We start from the raw sequence: 17,520 nt of genomic DNA on the forward strand, positions 1-17,520 counted from the left end.
TGCATGGAGGGGTTTGTGCATTGGACCATAAATCTAAAATTCAAAATCCAAATGGCTGATCTAAACCGTTCATCTTGTTCTCCATATTAATATGCGGTTGGAGACCAAATTTTATATTTTTCTGAATTTGTTTACTATTTATTAAGTATTTTACAAAATTGTTGATCCAACGGTGGCTGCTGATTTTACTGTTTTGTTAAGCCACCGTTGGATCAACAATTTTGTAAAATACTTAATAAATAGTAAAAAAATTCAGAAAAATGTAAAATTTGGTCTCCAAGCACATATTAATATGGAGAACAAGATGAACGGTTTGGATCGGTCATTTGGATTTTGAAATTTAGATTTATGGTCCAATGCACAAATCCCTCCATGCATTGCAATGCACCATAGCCCATCTCTATTTATAACTAATTTATAACTAATTTCAACTACAAAATAATAAATACAAAATAATAAAAACAAATTTAATTGATTTTTTTTTATCTTATTTCAATCTTTTATACCGTGTCTATAAAGATACAAAACATAAAGAGACATTAAACCATTTTTTTTTATTACATGTTTGTTATAAAAATAAGAACAAATTTAAATTGATTAGTTTTTGTACCCATCTTAATAAATAGTAAAAAAAATTCAAAAAATATAAAATTTGGTCTCCAAGCACATTTTATTGTAGATATCACATCTAACGGTTTGGATCGACGGTTTGGACTTTAAAAATATAGAAAATGGTTGTCGTAACTTATTGTAACTCAAAAATTATTGTAACTTGATCCCTCTTAGTACTTATTGATCGCTAAATTGATATATTATCAATGTAATTGATCTCTAATTTATTATTTATCTACAACACTGTAACAAGTTTTTGTCTTTGCTGCTTAACTGATCATTCTAACTCTTTCTAATTAAGCTTGTTTGTTTCTTTTTATACTTGCTTACTTGAACAATCAAATCCTTAAAATTAAATGTTGAGAAAAAAGAAATGTAAAGAGGCATTAAAATATTTTTCATTAATCATATGATTTATCATATCTTCTAATTAATTAGTACTAATTGATCTGATATACTATTATATGATTTTATCATATTTTTTCCGCTTCAAATTCACATTGACTCCGGTACTGTAAAAAATAATCTTTTAGCATTAGTTAATTCAGACCGTTGCACGAATTAATCTCAAAACTCCAATAATAATGTCTCAGTGTTAGTTCGAATCTCAAAGCGATGGAGAGTAAATAAGTAAATAGTTAAGTGTAAAAGGAATCTTTTAATTAGATGCTCTTCTCTTAACTTGTTGCTGTATACTAGCAGAAAAATACAAAAATGAGTAGGAATTGAAAACAGAAATGCACATGGTGGGTCCTCTGCATTAACTCAAAAAGAAATCTTTTGAGATAATAAATATCAATTCATTATTCATCTGATTCTGATTTTAAACGGAGTCAATCGGACTAAAAAAGAAATCCGACTCCTATTTTAATTAACTCAAAAGATTCTAGAATATTTTGAGTTAACGCAGAGGATACGAATTGGGTGGGATATGGCCCACATATCATGACTCATGAGGCGCAGCATCTTTGAGTGAACTGGAGAACAAGATGCGCTAGCTGTCACCTGTCAGTGGATGCTGAGGCGCCGCATTTTGCACAGCACTACTACTTCAGATTTTAGAAATTCATCTCCCCCAAAATAGGATGCACCGTGTGTGCATCTGATTTGCGAATCATGCGACATAGTGTGAAACAAGCCAATTAGTACAACAGCTGTAGCGTACGTGGTGTTATATAATATGGTGAAATTTTGGCAGCGCATGCAGTTAATGGGACCTCATTCAAGCTCAAATATTCGAATTCTCAAACATTCATATACACGTGGCTGCCAGCTGGCTGGTCCACAATTATGGGTGTATATAAATGTATATATCGTCATGTCTTTTTCCAATGAAAAATACAGGATTACATTTGAGAAAATTAGGAAAACAACCTTGTTTGTTTGAAATAAGGGCTCTATTAAACTCCAGAATTAAATTAAAGATGGGTCTCTCCATTAGTTGCAAAGTTAATATTATTTTGAACTAAGTCTAAGGCTTAAAGTTTTAAATAGAAAACTCCAACCAGCTCTTCAGGGACGGAGGCTGAATTTTTGCCTGGAAGGAACAAAAATAGGATTATAATTATTTATCGGGTTCAAATTCAATAATGAATTGGCTACTAGATTAAAAAAAAAAACAATCAACATAATAAAGAACAATAAAAATAGTATATAGTCTTACATATTAAAAAACTACAAAGTTGGTCCGGATCTGTAAGTTTCTACAAAATTTATATAAAAATGACAAAGATTCTTATTAAGAGTACTTTTGAACTGGTCTGGCAAGTTTTTCAGTGGAGAGAGAAACAAAACAATTTCCTGAAAAGAACAAACTGGTACCAAATATGTATTTCTCTACTAAATTTCAAAATTCAAAAAAAGCAACTGTCCCCCTTTTGCTATGTGTGGATCCGCCCCTGCACCTCTCCACGGTCGTCGTAAGCATCTGATCAATGTGGGTAGGGCACTCAAATATAATGGCGAATCATGATAATCCAGTTTACGAAGCATATTCAGAACCATCTCTGCTTCCATTTGCTTTACTGAACAGTATGTAATGTCAGTTCATTTGCTTTACGAAGCATATTCAGAACCATCTCTGCTTCCATTTGCTTTACTGAACAGTATGTAATGTCAGTTCATTTGCTTTACTCTTTAGTCGTAATTAATGAAAGCAACATCGATCTGGCGCAGGCCACAGAAAATACAAAAGACTAGCCAAACCCACTTTATCAAGTTTTATTCCAAAATAATATGTGGCCTAAAGAGAAATATTCTGTTACCTTAGATGATATGAAATCCTAAACTACTAGCCAGCCCACTTTATCTAGTTTTATTCCAAAAAAAAGCATGGCCCAAAAATGAGAAGGCCTAATAAAGCGAGAACCAAGCCTGTTAACTGATTATTAGTTGGGAAAATTAGACCGTGTTGCAATATAAACGGGCTACACAAAACAGGATGTTAAATCACTTGAGCGATCCGTTTATCAGACAGTTGCAATCTTGGATTAGAACTACAAGTACAGAAGGAAAAATTGGAGTCGGAATTGAGACCGTTTTTTTTTTTCCTACCACCCTCAAAAATTGGAATTAAATGAATACCACCCGAAAAATCAGATTTCAGATTTCGCTACGTGCGCATATTCACGGTGCGAACGGGTTGGTTCAAACGGGTCGGTGCGCAGATCCACGGTGCGAACGGGTCGGTGCGTAGATCCACGGTGCGAACGGGTCACTCAAGCGGGTCATAGCGCGAGCAGACCAGGCGCTAACGGGTCAGGGCGCGAGCGGGTCAGTTCGCAGATCCACGGTGCGAACGTGGCGGAATCTGAATTCAGAATTAAGGAGAGGTATTGATTTAATTCTGATTTATTGGGGTGGCAACTAAAAAAAAAACGGGAATTGAGATCGGTCTCTTGATTGTGAAATAGGAATCGGGTGAAATGGTCAAAATCAAGTGAATCAGTCAGAATCGGCTGAATTGGATCGGAACCTCTGATTTTTTTTGCTAGAGCAACTCTCCACTTCAATAGCAGTTTCAACACTTATATTATACATGTAGTTATGTATTCTAGCAACAAAAAGTAGCAGTGTGGTGGTAGTTGACTTAGTTGATAATCAAAAGGTCTCTGGTTCGAGTCATGTAGGAGGAAATTTTTTTTGGAGAGTGGTATATACCATAGTTCGAAAAATCGGCCGATTCCGAGTCAAATCGGCCGATTCAACTCGGAATCGGACGGGACTGATCCGATTTTTGCCCGATTCTCAAGTTTGTGTGATTTATTCCAAAAAAATCGGATGAACAGTGACGGAATCGGCCGATTTTCCGATTTTCCGTCCGATTTACACCGATTTATACCGATTCAAGACGATTTGAACAAAAAATATTCTCAATTTGACTAACTTCTGTGCCGATTTAGAGAAAATCGCGCCATTTGAGCTTCATTCAAGGCGGAGGAGCTTGATTCAGAGAAAATCGCGCCATTTAATCTCTGTGCCGATTCAAGGCGGAGGAGCTTCAATCGTGTGGAAAGGCGCCAGAGCTCCGAAATTTAGAATATCGGAGTGAGAACTGAGAAGGGGGAGAAGGCAGCCCGAAGGCGCAGGGGGGCCACTATTATTTGAGCTTTGAGATTTGTGCAGAAGTTATTTGAACGGTTTTGAGTAGAGAAGGAAGAAAGAGAGGGATAGCACAGGGGGGCCAGTATTATTTGAGCTTTGAGATTTGTGCAAAAGTTATTTGAACGGTTTTGAGTCAAGTTCAACAAGTCACGCAAAATATGAGATATCTCAGAGGATGAGAATTCGGTGCCGGACCCGAAATTTTTATTCAAATAGTTTTAATCCTTTCCTTTCATCAATTCAAAAATCAAAGTGTAGGATGAGTTTAAGATTCGTGTTGGGATTAAATCCAATGGTCCAAGCAATCCAGAACTTAATATGTATTCATCTAATTTATTAAAAATCTGTTTTCGTCCAAATTTTGAATCGAAGATTCGTAACAATTTATAATGTCGTACGAGTATTATTACGTGTTTATAATTTGATTTTTAGACCCGACTAATTAAATTTAAAGTATATAATTACCAAATCAATTACTCTTAGTTAGAATTCAATTTTTTATTTATTTACATGATTTGATTTATTTCCTTTCTTAGTTTCACGATTTCAACGAATTTTAGATTTACCGAATATTTACACTTTATTTATGGTGCTATATTTTATCTTATGTTTTTAACCTCCAATTTTTAATGTACGAATTTGATTCATTTATATTTCTAAATTTTAGATTCATTTTATGTTACTCAGATAAATTTGATCGTTCATTAATCTAATAAAATTTTTAATTAGGCGAAATGATCAACTTAATAATTAAATCATGTTTTAAAATTTTGGAATATAACACTTAATTAACATAGTTTTTTTATAAATTATATTTATCAATTTTTTCCTACTTTTTGGCTACAAAACAAGGCTTCTGTCAAAAAAATCCGATTTACCGATCCGATTTTCCGATTCCGGCCGATTCATCCGATTCTAACTAGGCGGTCAAAAATCCGATTCCGATTCTGATTCCGATTTTTTGAACTATGATATATACGTCGCTCACAGTAGACCAAGTGCACGGGTTTATGCTCGGCCATAAATTGAGTGGAATCGGACCATTTCGGCCGAAATTTGACTAGAAGCATACCATTTCAACCAAATTGGATGAAAAAATCACCTACCGTGTAACTCGGCTTGAAATCAGATCGATATAGCCCGATTTCGGTCTGGAACGGCTAATATTTCCTTCTATGACTACAAATATGCACAAATTATTAAGTATAATATCTGATTATCCGCTTATCAGAACATTATAATTTTCGATTCAAACAAAGAGTATAAGAAACAAAATTCATGAGATTTATTAACAAGTAATGCCAGTATACACACATTATTGACTATAATATCTGATTACACAATACTCTGGCGGATAGTGATAGATTTTTGTAGTGTAAATTCTCTCTTCCTTATTTGTTCCATTTAATTCTATCATAATTAATTCAGAAGTTAATAAATGAGAACTTCTCACTTCTGTACCAGTCTTTCATGTGAAATGTCGCCCAGGACTGGTACAGCAATAGCCTTCAGATGCTGGGCCATGGCTAATGTTACCCCAAACTTTTCTGACATGTTGACCCCACAATTCACCTCCTCTTCTGACAGCTTCCAATTAAACCGATGCAACAAGCCAACAAGGACCCCAACATCAAGTGTACCATTCTGTACGCGAGTGGCAAACCGGGGCAAATTCGCCGGCCAGCACCAAACGGTATTAACTCGAAATCGCGACCCTTGAAATCGATCTCCTTCTCCAAGAACCTCTCCGGCAAGAATTTGAGTGGATCTGGCCATGTCGTTTCGTCCCGACCAATCGCCCATATGTTGACTAGCAGCTTCATGTGATGAAGCGAGTCAGAAGGAAAAACAAGTTTTCTATTACATGAAACATAGAATAGCATATATAGTACTCTAACATTGCAATTTGCAGGATTTGAGAGAATTAAGATGAATTTTCAAATTTTCATTTTTTTGTCTCATTTACATAATAATCCCAATGCTGGGGAGACCTAACATGCTGTTGTATCCTGGTATTTGAAATTAAGTAAAGAGTGTGTTAATATGTACATGGAAGAATAATTTGCTGAAGTCACTCTTAAAATATAAGTATATAACTATCAATGCTTTGCTGAGTACATCAATGCAACTGCTAAATTAATCTAATAAAACAAAACGAATGTATATTGACCCAAAATAAAATCCTGTTGTCAGCTATAACACTTTATGGTCTTTATAAATTATAATCAATAATCTCTAGTCCATTACCTTAGCACCCTCAGGGATCAAATAACCGCCTAATTCGACGGTTTCTTGAGTGCGACGTGGAAGAAGAAATGGCACTGGAGGATGCAGTCGCATAGTTTCTTTAACGACTGCTTGGAGATAGGGGAGTTGGCCAATATCAGACTCCTCCATTTCTCTCTTTGGGCCAATGACCGATGCCAGTTCATTGCGTACCTTTGCTAGTGATACAGGATTTTGCAATAACTCGGCCATTGCCCACTCGACAGTACTTGAGGTTGTGTCAGTTCCAGCTGCAAATAAGTCCTGATGCCAGAATAATCAATTAAAATTTTGAATGCATCGTTTAATACGAGTACAAAAGTGTCCGTGTTGACATGCTTACCTAAAATACATAATTAATTATTAGCGGACAAATATAATTAAGAAACGTTGATGATTTTTTTCCATTTAATACAGTCCGTAAAATATGAAGAATTGGAAGAATTGTTACTGTAAATAAGGATTTGAGCGGTGGTCGGAAATCTCGACCCCCTTCCCCTAGTTGACTATCAAGCAATACATCCAAGAAATCATTGTGGCCGATAGAACCCTCTTCCCGGTTCTCAATTCGGTGGTCGATCTGCTCATCAAAAGATTTATGTAAAAATTTGAAAAGAGGGTCCATTTTTCGCTGTACACCCATCAGATCTAGTGGGGTAAGGACTGGGAAGAAATCAGATACATTTGGGCATCCTGCACGCTCCATGATGCTTTCAACTGTCTTCTTGAACTCTTGTGATGAATCCGAGTCAAAGCCGGCAAGGTTAGTTGAGAATATAGTGCTTGATAGTAAGTTTAGTGTGGTAGTAAATGCCACCCACCCGATCTCTACTGGAGCCCCCTTAAGAAATAAGTCAAAATTAGATTAAAATCCAACATTAATTCCTCACAAAAATTGGAAGATCTTTAGTGCTCTCTAGATACTCGGATTCAAGTACCTCTTGAGCAGATTTAGAGACAAAATCCAATAATTCTTGCACCTTTTGCCTTCTAAGTAATAAATGAGAATCAAGCCTTTGAGTAGTGAATAACTCAGTTGTACAAAGCCGGCGCAGGGACTGCCACCGTGGACCCGGTGGAAGCCATGGTATGGACCACTTATGGTGGGCTTGTGCCCGTATAGTATCAGGCTCGTGCCGGCCAGCTAATGCGAGGTCGTGATTGTGAAAAATCTTCTTCGCATATTCATGAGAGGAGACGACAATGGTTGTTACTTGGCCTAGTTGGAGGGAGAATATGGGTCCATAGGTTTTGGAGAGAGAGGTGAAGGTTATGTGAAGTTGGCTTGTGGGACCCAGTTGTAGGAGGTTCCCTACCAGGGGATATGATTTGGGACCTGGTGGAAGAGGACAGAGAGCTTTATTTCTTTTGTTTTTTTGAGATAAGAAAAATATAGAGAGCAGAAAGATAGAGAGTAGAATTAGCAGGAAGAGAGTGTTTTCTGCCATTTAGTTGGTGATTGGGGAATCGGGAGAGATTAATTTCATGACTATAAATAAGATTGGTGCAATCATGAACTGAACTGTTGAAGTTTAGCACCGGGCCCAAGCCCATTGCAAATTCTGGAAACATCCAATCGACAAATAGAGTTGGTAAAATTGGAATATGCTAGATGATTATACAGAATTGTAGTAGTCAGCAATTTGTAAACCGACAAATAATAAAGTCGGTAAAGAATGATAAAATTCCATTAACCGACCATATAAGTGTATAAATAGGTGAGCTCTTGTATACCAACGTGAAAGACATGTATGAATGATTGGTAAAGAATGATAAAATTCCATTAACCGACCATATGATATAAGTGTATAAATAGGTGAGCTCTTGTATACCAACGTGAAAGACATGTATGAATGATTGGTAAAGAATGATAAGATTCCATTAACCGACCATATGATATAAGTGTATAAATAGGTGAGCTCTTGTATACCAACGTGAAAGACATGTATGAATGATTGGTAAAGAATGATAAATTCCATTAACCGACCATATGATATAAGTGTATAAATAGGTGAGCTCTTGTATACGAAAGACATGCATGAATGATTGTAAGTGAGAAATATATATTAGTTTTGTACTCTCTCCATTAAATAACATTTAATAAGTGGTATCATAACGGGTTTGGTCATGTTGGCTAGAAGATTCGTATAACCCGTAAATCTGTTGTTATTTCAAAGATTCTACTGATTAGGAGGTTTGTGTAACTCCTTAGTCCGTCGTGATGTCGAACTATCAGACTTGAGTGGCATGAGTGATTTGATTGAGAAGTTGAATAATTATAATTATAGAGACTGACGTACTTATATTAAGTCATATCTGCTGGGTCAAAGACTTATGGGAGATTGTGGATGGTGATGAGATCAAACTGCCACTGAATTTGATCTGAGCTTACAAGAAGTGGAATGTAAAGGCGGGTCGAGCGTTATTTGTGCTGAAGGTAACGGTGGACAAGAGTCAATTGTCTCACATTGAAGATGTGAAGACATCAAAATTGGTATGGGATGTCTTCGCCGCGTTGTTTTCAAGGAAGAACCACTACTACAGAAATGGTCATTGTACACTGCACATCGTACACGGATTTGACAATGATGTTTGTTTAAACAACAGTGTAGAAAGCCTGTGAGAGCTACACGAACAATTAATAAAGATTCGTATTGTACACGGTTGTTTGTCTAATTAGCAGTGTATTAAGTCTTGAGAGAGCTACACGGACGTTTAATAAAGAGCCGTGTAGAAAGGTTATTTTAGAGTTTTGGTTATATAAAAGACCTTCATCTTCCAGCACTACTACAGAATAAGTGATTGTACACGGACATAAACAAGCGAGCTACACAGATTTCCTGCCGCGTGGAATGCCAGGGTGTAGAAATCCCTGTATATTTACACAGATATTTACCCGTGTACAATTATTGATAGCTACACGGATTATTACATAAACAGCCGTTTACAATTCCTTGATAGTGGCGCTCTCCATAACCGAGCTACACAGATTATTACATAAAAAGCCGTGTACGATTACTTTTTCTATATGGATATTTAGCTAAATTTCCGTGTAGCTCTCTTATTTTTTTTTAATATTTTTTTTAATGTTGAAACACCTTTCTACACGGATATTTAGCTAAATATCCGTGTAGCTCTCTTATTTTTTTAATATTTTTTTAATGTTGAAACACCTTTCTACACGGATATTTAGCTAAATTTCCGTGTAGCTCTCTTATTTTTTTAATATTTTTTTAATGTTGAAACACCTACATGGATATTTAGCTAAATATCCGTGTAGCTCTCTTATTCTTTTAATATTTTTTTAATGTTGAAACACCTTTCTACACGGATATTTAGCTAAATGACCGTTTAGCTCTCTTATTTTTTGTATTAATTTTTTTAATATTTTTTTAATGTTTAAAAACTTTTCTATACAAATATTTAGTAAATGTCTGTTTAGCTCTGTTATTATTTTTATTTATTAATATTTTTTGAATGTTTAAAAAGCTTTCTACATGGACATTTAGCTACATTTCCGTGTAGCTCTCTTATTTTTTTATGTATTATTTTTTTTGAATATTTTTACACCTTTCTACACGGATATTTAGATAAATGTCCGTGTAGCTCTCTTATTTTTTATTTATTAATTTTTTTTAATTATAGCTTTCTACACGGACTTTAGGTGAATGTCCGTGTATAATTGAACTAATTTTTTTTGGCTAGCCTCCAGTTTGCTAGCCATTTAAAATCAAATTAATTCCAGAACAAAGAATTTCCAAAATAAGAATATACCAAAACCCCTAAACGAAATTCATGTATACCAAATTATATAAAAAATTATACAAAATTCATGTACATTAAATTATACAAAGATCATACAAATTCATATTCTGGTTTACAAAATTGTTTTATAAACCACTCTGCCCACGTACATCTACAATGATCTAACTGCTTCTTGGAGTAAATCTTTGACTCTGATGAATACTACAAAAATTCAAAATATGCAAGTTACAAAAATACAATCTAGCAACTACATCTCTGTTTTGCTTTATAGAAATAAATATTGCAATTATAACAATGCAACTAATAAAACAAGTTTAGAGGAAATCAATATTAATTATATGGACAAGTCAAGGCAAACATATGAATTACATACCGGATATGTTGGCCATTGGAATTGTATGCGGTCGGCAAAGTGAAACATATAAATCATCGTGTAATAATCGCATTCCCAACCGTCAATCTGTTGCGGGCACTGAAATTTACATTTAGCAGCCTATGTCAGAACGACAATAATTTTTTGAACAAAAAATATGAAATTATAAAATTATAGTGTGCTCACTGCCAACCACTTCCCATTCAATTTATTTCTTTGCTTGCCCGTGCTTTGCACTCCACCCTCTCTAACATATTGCTTAAAAACCCTTACAAAATTGAGTGACTGTAATTAGCAATTTCACAATTTGTTATATAATTGAAAAAAATCAAACCAAGTGATATTTAGATAACTTACTTAATTAAAACAGGCATGACTTTTTTGGACTGGTGAGGAGTGATGGATGTGTCGGGCACAATCACAAGCAAACACCAGTGGCCCCCGTGGGAGGAGAAGAATTGCAGTACTTTAGCATATAATTAGTGACATATATATTTCAGCATATAATAGTGACACAAGTGTTTGCTATGGTTCATGGTATAATTCTTTAACTAAAAATATAAACAATTAATAAATAAGTTAGGGTTACAAGTAACCTACAATTGGTGGTATGGCATGAGAATAAATTTCTTTTGATCCTCACGAGCTCGATGCATCGCTTTACACAAGTACTCGACAGAATCAGCCGCATACAAATCCACCATGAAAGCATTAATTCTGTCGGGGTCCAAAAGTGCACACAAGTTCACCTTACCTTTCGATGTGGTCTCACGACATTTTTGGAATAGGAACCTGAAAAATCATCATTTTACATTAAAATATATATTTGAGTGCTATACACATGATATAAATAATTGATTGGTCACTAACATGAGGAAAATGGTGATGACTCTCACATCGAGCCATTTATCGCTTGACGAGGCGGTCTGTAGAAAGTCGTTGAATTCTTTGAAAGGCAGCACGACCTCCCTGCCGTCGTGTAGAAACATTGCGGGGGGGGGGGGGGATACTGAATGTAACATCCGTCATGCCCTCGGGTGCCTTGCTCTTGTAGACTCTTATCCATTCCTAGCATGTGGAAGTTCATGATGAACCCCGAAAAGCTTGGAGGGAGTGAGTGCAGGATAATGTCCGTAGCAAATTCCTTGCTTATCGGAGCATTTAGCTTCTCGAGTTGCTCAACATCGCTCGTCATACGGAGCATGTGAGTTCTCATAGAGCCTCCCTCGGCCAACTTGTGACCAAGTAGAGATTTTGTCACTTTAAATCTCTCGACACGCGCTTGCTCTTGAAACATGTTCTTGAGCTTATCGCATATGTCATAAGTTTTGGTGTCCACGAATCAGCGCTGCAATTCAGGACCCATAATACTTACTACGAGACCTTGTACATCAAGCTCATCCTCTTTGTGCTTGTTGTACTTAGTGACATCCTCTGCTTTGCCATCTGTTTCTGGCTCAGCAGGGACAGGTGAGTTTAAGACATATTCTTTCTTTTCACGTCTTAGTACAATGGTGAGAGCATGGAACCAATCAGTGAAATTGGATCCGTCCTCTTTCAGTGTTTGTTTCTCGAGCAAGGAGCGTAGAGAGAATGATGTTTCTTTAGCCATATTACTACAATGTTAAATGTAAATATTTAAGCTTTGTTCATGTAATGTTTTATTCTAATAATAAAACTCCCACTGCAAATTTGTTCTATTCCCGTTTTGCAGTAGGACCAAGATCCCTATTTTCACTAACAACCAGGGCAGTGTATGCATATCTTGGCTATCAGTTATCTTAGGTAAGCAAACTTGCTAATCACATCTCTTTGCGATTCTTGGTTTCGTTAAAACATCACGTGTATTTAACGAAAACTTTGCCCCAAGCCCAAAACTATTTTGGAAATCATTGGTAAGTAACCTCACTCTATTTGGTTTGATATGTGATATCCCGCAAATATATCTACATTTCGGTCCTGATTTCATACCAGACAATTGCTTTAAACTGTTTAATCAGCTGTGTTTCATTGAAATATGCCAAGATTTGGTACTGCTGTGAGTTTGTTCTTGTTTTGCAGGATACGAGCAAGATTAAGGTGGAAACAAGCGCTTCAACCTTTCGGTCCGACCTCCATGGTCCGACCCCTGATCCGACCTCTCTTGTCCGACCCCTGATCCGACCGCCTCTGTCCGACCCTCTTGGTCCGAGTCGGACCAGAGTTATGTCCGGGTCGGACCAGCCTTCGCAGAACAGCTCTATTTCAGCTGACAGCTGTCAGGACGATTCAAACCCTATAAATAGGCGGGATTCGCTCTTTCCAAGGGGAGAAAATAAACGACCATTTCCAGTAAAAATTGAGATCTGAGAGGAGCAAGAGAAGGAGCAATTGAAGGAATCTTGGAGAAGACTTGGAGAAGAAGGAAGGGAGCTCAAAGAGATCGACGGATTGCGAATTCTCTCCTCCTCCATCTCCATTCTGCCATGGCTTTCCCTCTCTCTTTACTTTCTTTGATCTCTAGATCTATGGATGAGTAGTTGACCTAGTTTCATGGATTAGGATCTATTTTCTTGTTTTGTATTGTATTGAATTGTTGAATCCTTGTATTGAATCTTGATTGTGTTTGTTTGCTTGTGATTGAACTGATTTTACTTGCTTGATCTGTCTTTCTTGATTGTATATGGTGTGCCTATGGATGCTTGATCACATCTACCAAGGTTATGTAACCATTACCTTTTCTTGAACCAAACCAAGCAATTGAGGTAGGAGTAGTGAACCGAAAGGTGAACCCGATCTGTAACCGACAGGTGAACATCTCCTCTAATCGATGGATTAGAGGATACCTTTAGAATTCCAACAAGCAACTAAGGTGAATTGAACCAAAACACGAAAGTTGAGGATTAGAGACCTTAGAGGGTAAAAACTGCAGTTCTATACCAAGTTAACGAACCAATATACGATAGTTGAGGTTTAGGAACATTAGGTATGGTCAGATGAACCCTACACACAAGATTTGTACCTGGTACCAGCAATCTGGTACATTAACTCAGTCTGGTCCGACCTCATTGTCCGACTCGGACCACAAAGGCCGGACCTAATGTCGGACCAACCAAGGTCGGACCTAAGGTCGGACCTCTTAGGTCGGACAGACTGAGGCAAAACAGAAATGAAATCCGAAATCCATGAAGCGCCTCTTACCATAAACCAAAACCAATTTTATATCGCTTTCTTTACTTAGAATTGATTGATTGAATTGTTAGGAACATTAAATACTCAAAACACCCCTTTCTCACTTCTAGTACTTAACCAATTCGAGTCTAAGCCAAGTTTAGTAATTGAGTCCCGTCCCTGTGGATCGATACCTGACTTTACTACCAAGATAGGACTGTGCACTTGCAGTCTGAATCATAGTTAGGTCAAGGTTTAAACTGTACATCTTTTGGTGTATTGAAACTTTGTTCTATATACCCCTTTGGGGTGTAACAAGTTTTTGGCGCCGTTGCCGGGGACGGCAATCAATTACTTTCTAGGTTTTTACTTGACTTAGTTAATCTAGATTTTAAAATTGTATCCTTTATTTTTCTTCTTTTTCCAAAATTCTAAAAACTGGCTTTTGAACCTCCTCCTGCAGGTAAATACAAGTTGAAGTACCACCTGAGGAGCAAAGGACCTCTCTTTGACGAAACCCCTCCAGATTCAACTCCTCCTGCACAACCACCTTCTGACTCAACCTCCTTGTCCGACCCTCCTGGTCCGACCCGGACACAGACAACCGATCCGACTCGGACCAAGTCAACAGATCCGACCCCTTCTGGTCCGACTCGGACCAATCAAGGTCGGACCAATCAAGGTCGGACAACAACCAGAGTTGAGCAATCAAGTCCTGACAAGATGGAGATTCCAGAGGAGAATGACCTGGAGCGACAAATTCGAGAGAGGGAAGCCAGGGAAAGGGAAGACAGGAATGCTAGAGACGAGGAGGCAAATCTGACAGACGAGGACACGGACGTCTTTCTGCTAAGGACTCTGCGTGAGTACAATGTCCCGAGAGCTGGCGATGTACGAGGGGCAATCAGACTGCCACGGATACCAGGGCAACAACCGAATTTCAATCCTGGAGTTGTCAACATGGTGCAGCAGAGCACGTTCCATGGCATGGATCATGAGGACCCGCACGCTCACCTCCAAACCTTCCTCGAGTGCATCACCACCATCAAGACCAACGGTGAGAACGCTGATTACACAAAACTCGCTTTATTTCCTTTCACTCTTAGGGATAAGGCTAAAAAATGGTTAGGGTCATTACCGAGGGATTCTATCTTGACCTGGAGGGAATTGTCCAAACTGTTTTTGACCAGATTTTTCCCTCATAAAAGAACTGCCAAGGTACGAAATGACTTAACCAGTTTTAGACAGAGTTTTGATGAACCGTTGAACGAGTCTTGGGAAAGGTTTAGGGAGTTGCAGTATTCGTGTCCTCACCACGGCATACCAGACTGGTTGTTAATCCAAACATTTTACGACGGCTTGACTGAGAGCACGCGAGCTTACGTCGACGCCGTTGCTGGAGGCGCTTTGATGTCAAGGGAGCCTCTCGAGGCTATGAACTTGATTGACGGGATGGCGCAGAACCAACAATGGTCTGGACGCGACAACACACGATCGAAGGGAGGAGGCGGTGGCAAGTACGACGTCGACCCCATCACAGCTCTGACCGCCAAGATGGATGTTATGCAGAGAGCGATGGACAAGCTGAGCGTGAAGGCGGTCGAGCAGCAGCCCGAGGTCTGCGTCATGTGTGGAGACGAGCGACACGCGTACGAGCAGTGTCCCTTGGTGCAAGCTGAAGAAGAAGAAGTGGAGCAAGTGAACTCTCTCAACAACGAACCGTCTTTCTTTCCCAAACCTCCTTTCAACCGATCTTACTCCAAAGATCCAGTTGAACAACAAAATTGGAGGTGGAATCAGAACAACCAGACGCCGTTCAACAACGCTCCAAGACCTCCTTTCAACAACTCTCAGCAGAACGCCTTCTTCAACAACCCTTCTTCTAACAACAACTGGAACAATCCTCCTCCTCGCAACAACAATTCCTTCAACAGGAACCCACCCGGTGGAAACAACAACAGAAACTTCTACCAGAACGCCTCTTTTCCAAATCAGAACAATCGAGCACCCCAATCCGGTCCTCCCGAGCCGCGTGTTGATCCTACTTTCAGTAATTTCATGCATGAGCAAGGGAAGATGAACCAGATGGTGTTCGATCAAATGCAGGCCATGCAGCAGATGCAAGCTCAACTGATGGCCCAAAACAAGCTGATGATGGATCAAATGGGTGGCCATGCCTCCTCGAGCCAAACTCAACCTGGTAGACTGCCCAGTCAACCAGAACCCAACCCAAAAGGAGAGGCCAAGGCAATTACTCTGCGGAGTGGGACCCAATACGAAGAACCACCCATGCCAGATAAAACGAACACTGGTACGACCTCCATGTCCTGTCCTACCCTTGGTCCGACCCCTTGTGGCCCGACCTCTTCCGGTCCGACCCCTTGTGGTCCGACCCTTGTCGGTCCGACCCTCTCTTGTCCGACCCCTGCAAGACAGTCCGAGTCGGACCACCATGAGGAAAGCAGTCCGAGTCGGACAACCAAGGTCGGACCACAAGGTGGGACCAACTCAAGTCAAACTCAATCTGAGGCCGTACCACATCCATCTGACGAACAAACACGAGGGAAGAAGAAATGGACCGAGAAACCATCCCCATATCGTCCACCTGTCCCTTTCCCTCAGAGATTAGCGGAGACCAAGCTGAACGAACAATTCGCCAGTTTCGCTAACGTGATCAAGCAACTGCACATCACCATCCCCTTCACCGACGCTCTGACTCAAATGCCTACCTACGCCAAGTTCTTGAAGGATATTCTATCCAACAAACGAAGCTTGGGGGGGCACGAGACGGTCAAGTTGACAGAGCAGTGCAGTGCAATCCTGAAGAGCGAGCTGCCACCCAAACTGGATGATCCTGGAAAGTTCTCCATTCCTTGCACCATTGGGAAAGCCACGATCAAGAAAGCTCTGTGTGACTTGGGAGCAAGCGTGAGTCTCATGCCACGCACCATCTATGACCGGATCGGAGTAGGTGAACTCAAGCCCACGCGGATGTCACTGCAGCTGGCTGACTCCTCGGTACGACTACCACTCGGCATAGTGGAAGATCTGCCAGTTCAAGTCGGCAAGTACTTTGTGCCTGTCGACTTTGTGGTGATGGAAATGGAAGAGGACAAGGAAGTCCCCATCATTCTGGGATGACCTTTCCTCAGAACCGCAGGTGCCATAATCGATGTTCGACAAGGTACTCTGACCTTGAGCTTTGGTGGGGAGAAGGTTAAATTCCAGATCGACCGCGCAATGAAGTACCCATCATCTTCTGAGACTTGCTACAGGATAGACGAGATCGAAGAAGACTTGTTGGGTCTGGCTGAGGACTTCTTCCTTGAACAATTCGACAACTCGCTTCAACACCATTCTGATCTCCTGCCTCAGCTGGGAGACGAAACAAGCGAGCTCGAGTCGATTTGTGCGGCAGATGCAACCACGAACGATTTTCAGGATCTCCAACACAAGTCAAACGATGATGACACGACTGGTGTAGACGACCTGACACCGCATCCAACCCCTGAACTCAAGCCTCTTCCGACCAACCTCAGATACGAGTTCCTCGATCCGAAAAAGTCGTGTCCTGTGATCATCAATGCCAGCCTCGACCCCGATCAGACCGCCAAACTTCTGGAGAAACTGAGATTTCACAAAGGCGCAATCGGGTATTCGATCAAGGACTTGAAAGGAATCGACCCATCAATCTGCTCACACAGGATCCTTCTCGAGGATGATCACAAGCCGTCTGTTGAGCACCAGCGACG

At 39.3% G+C, this 17,520-nt stretch overlaps 2 pseudogenes across 3 annotated transcripts in view; both read right to left on the reverse strand.

Annotated features, from left to right (window-relative positions):
- LOC144545816 (L-type lectin-domain containing receptor kinase SIT2 pseudogene) overlaps window positions 1-17,520 on the reverse strand; it is a 95,675-nt pseudogene that overhangs the window by 16,424 nt on the left and 61,731 nt on the right. The window contains exon 2 of one of the 2 annotated variants that reach the window (XR_013508595.1): window positions 5,481-5,523. The exons of the other annotated variant lie outside the window; for it this stretch is intronic. The product of XR_013508595.1 is annotated as an L-type lectin-domain containing receptor kinase SIT2 pseudogene, transcript variant X1 (transcript). Of the gene's footprint in view, window positions 1-5,480; window positions 5,524-17,520 lie in introns of those variants that run through there. 2 annotated transcript variants of the gene reach the window in all.
- LOC144545457 (geraniol 8-hydroxylase-like) lies at window positions 5,661-7,928 on the reverse strand (annotated as a pseudogene). The gene is made up of 4 exons (XR_013508530.1): window positions 7,419-7,928; window positions 6,932-7,321; window positions 6,463-6,744; window positions 5,661-6,032 (listed from the first exon to the last, which is right to left on the reverse strand). The product of XR_013508530.1 is annotated as a geraniol 8-hydroxylase-like (transcript).

Source organism: Carex rostrata, chromosome 28 (genome assembly GCF_964058835.1).
Source record: "Carex rostrata chromosome 28, lpCarRost1.2, whole genome shotgun sequence".
Taxonomy (NCBI): domain Eukaryota; kingdom Viridiplantae; phylum Streptophyta; class Magnoliopsida; order Poales; family Cyperaceae; genus Carex; species Carex rostrata.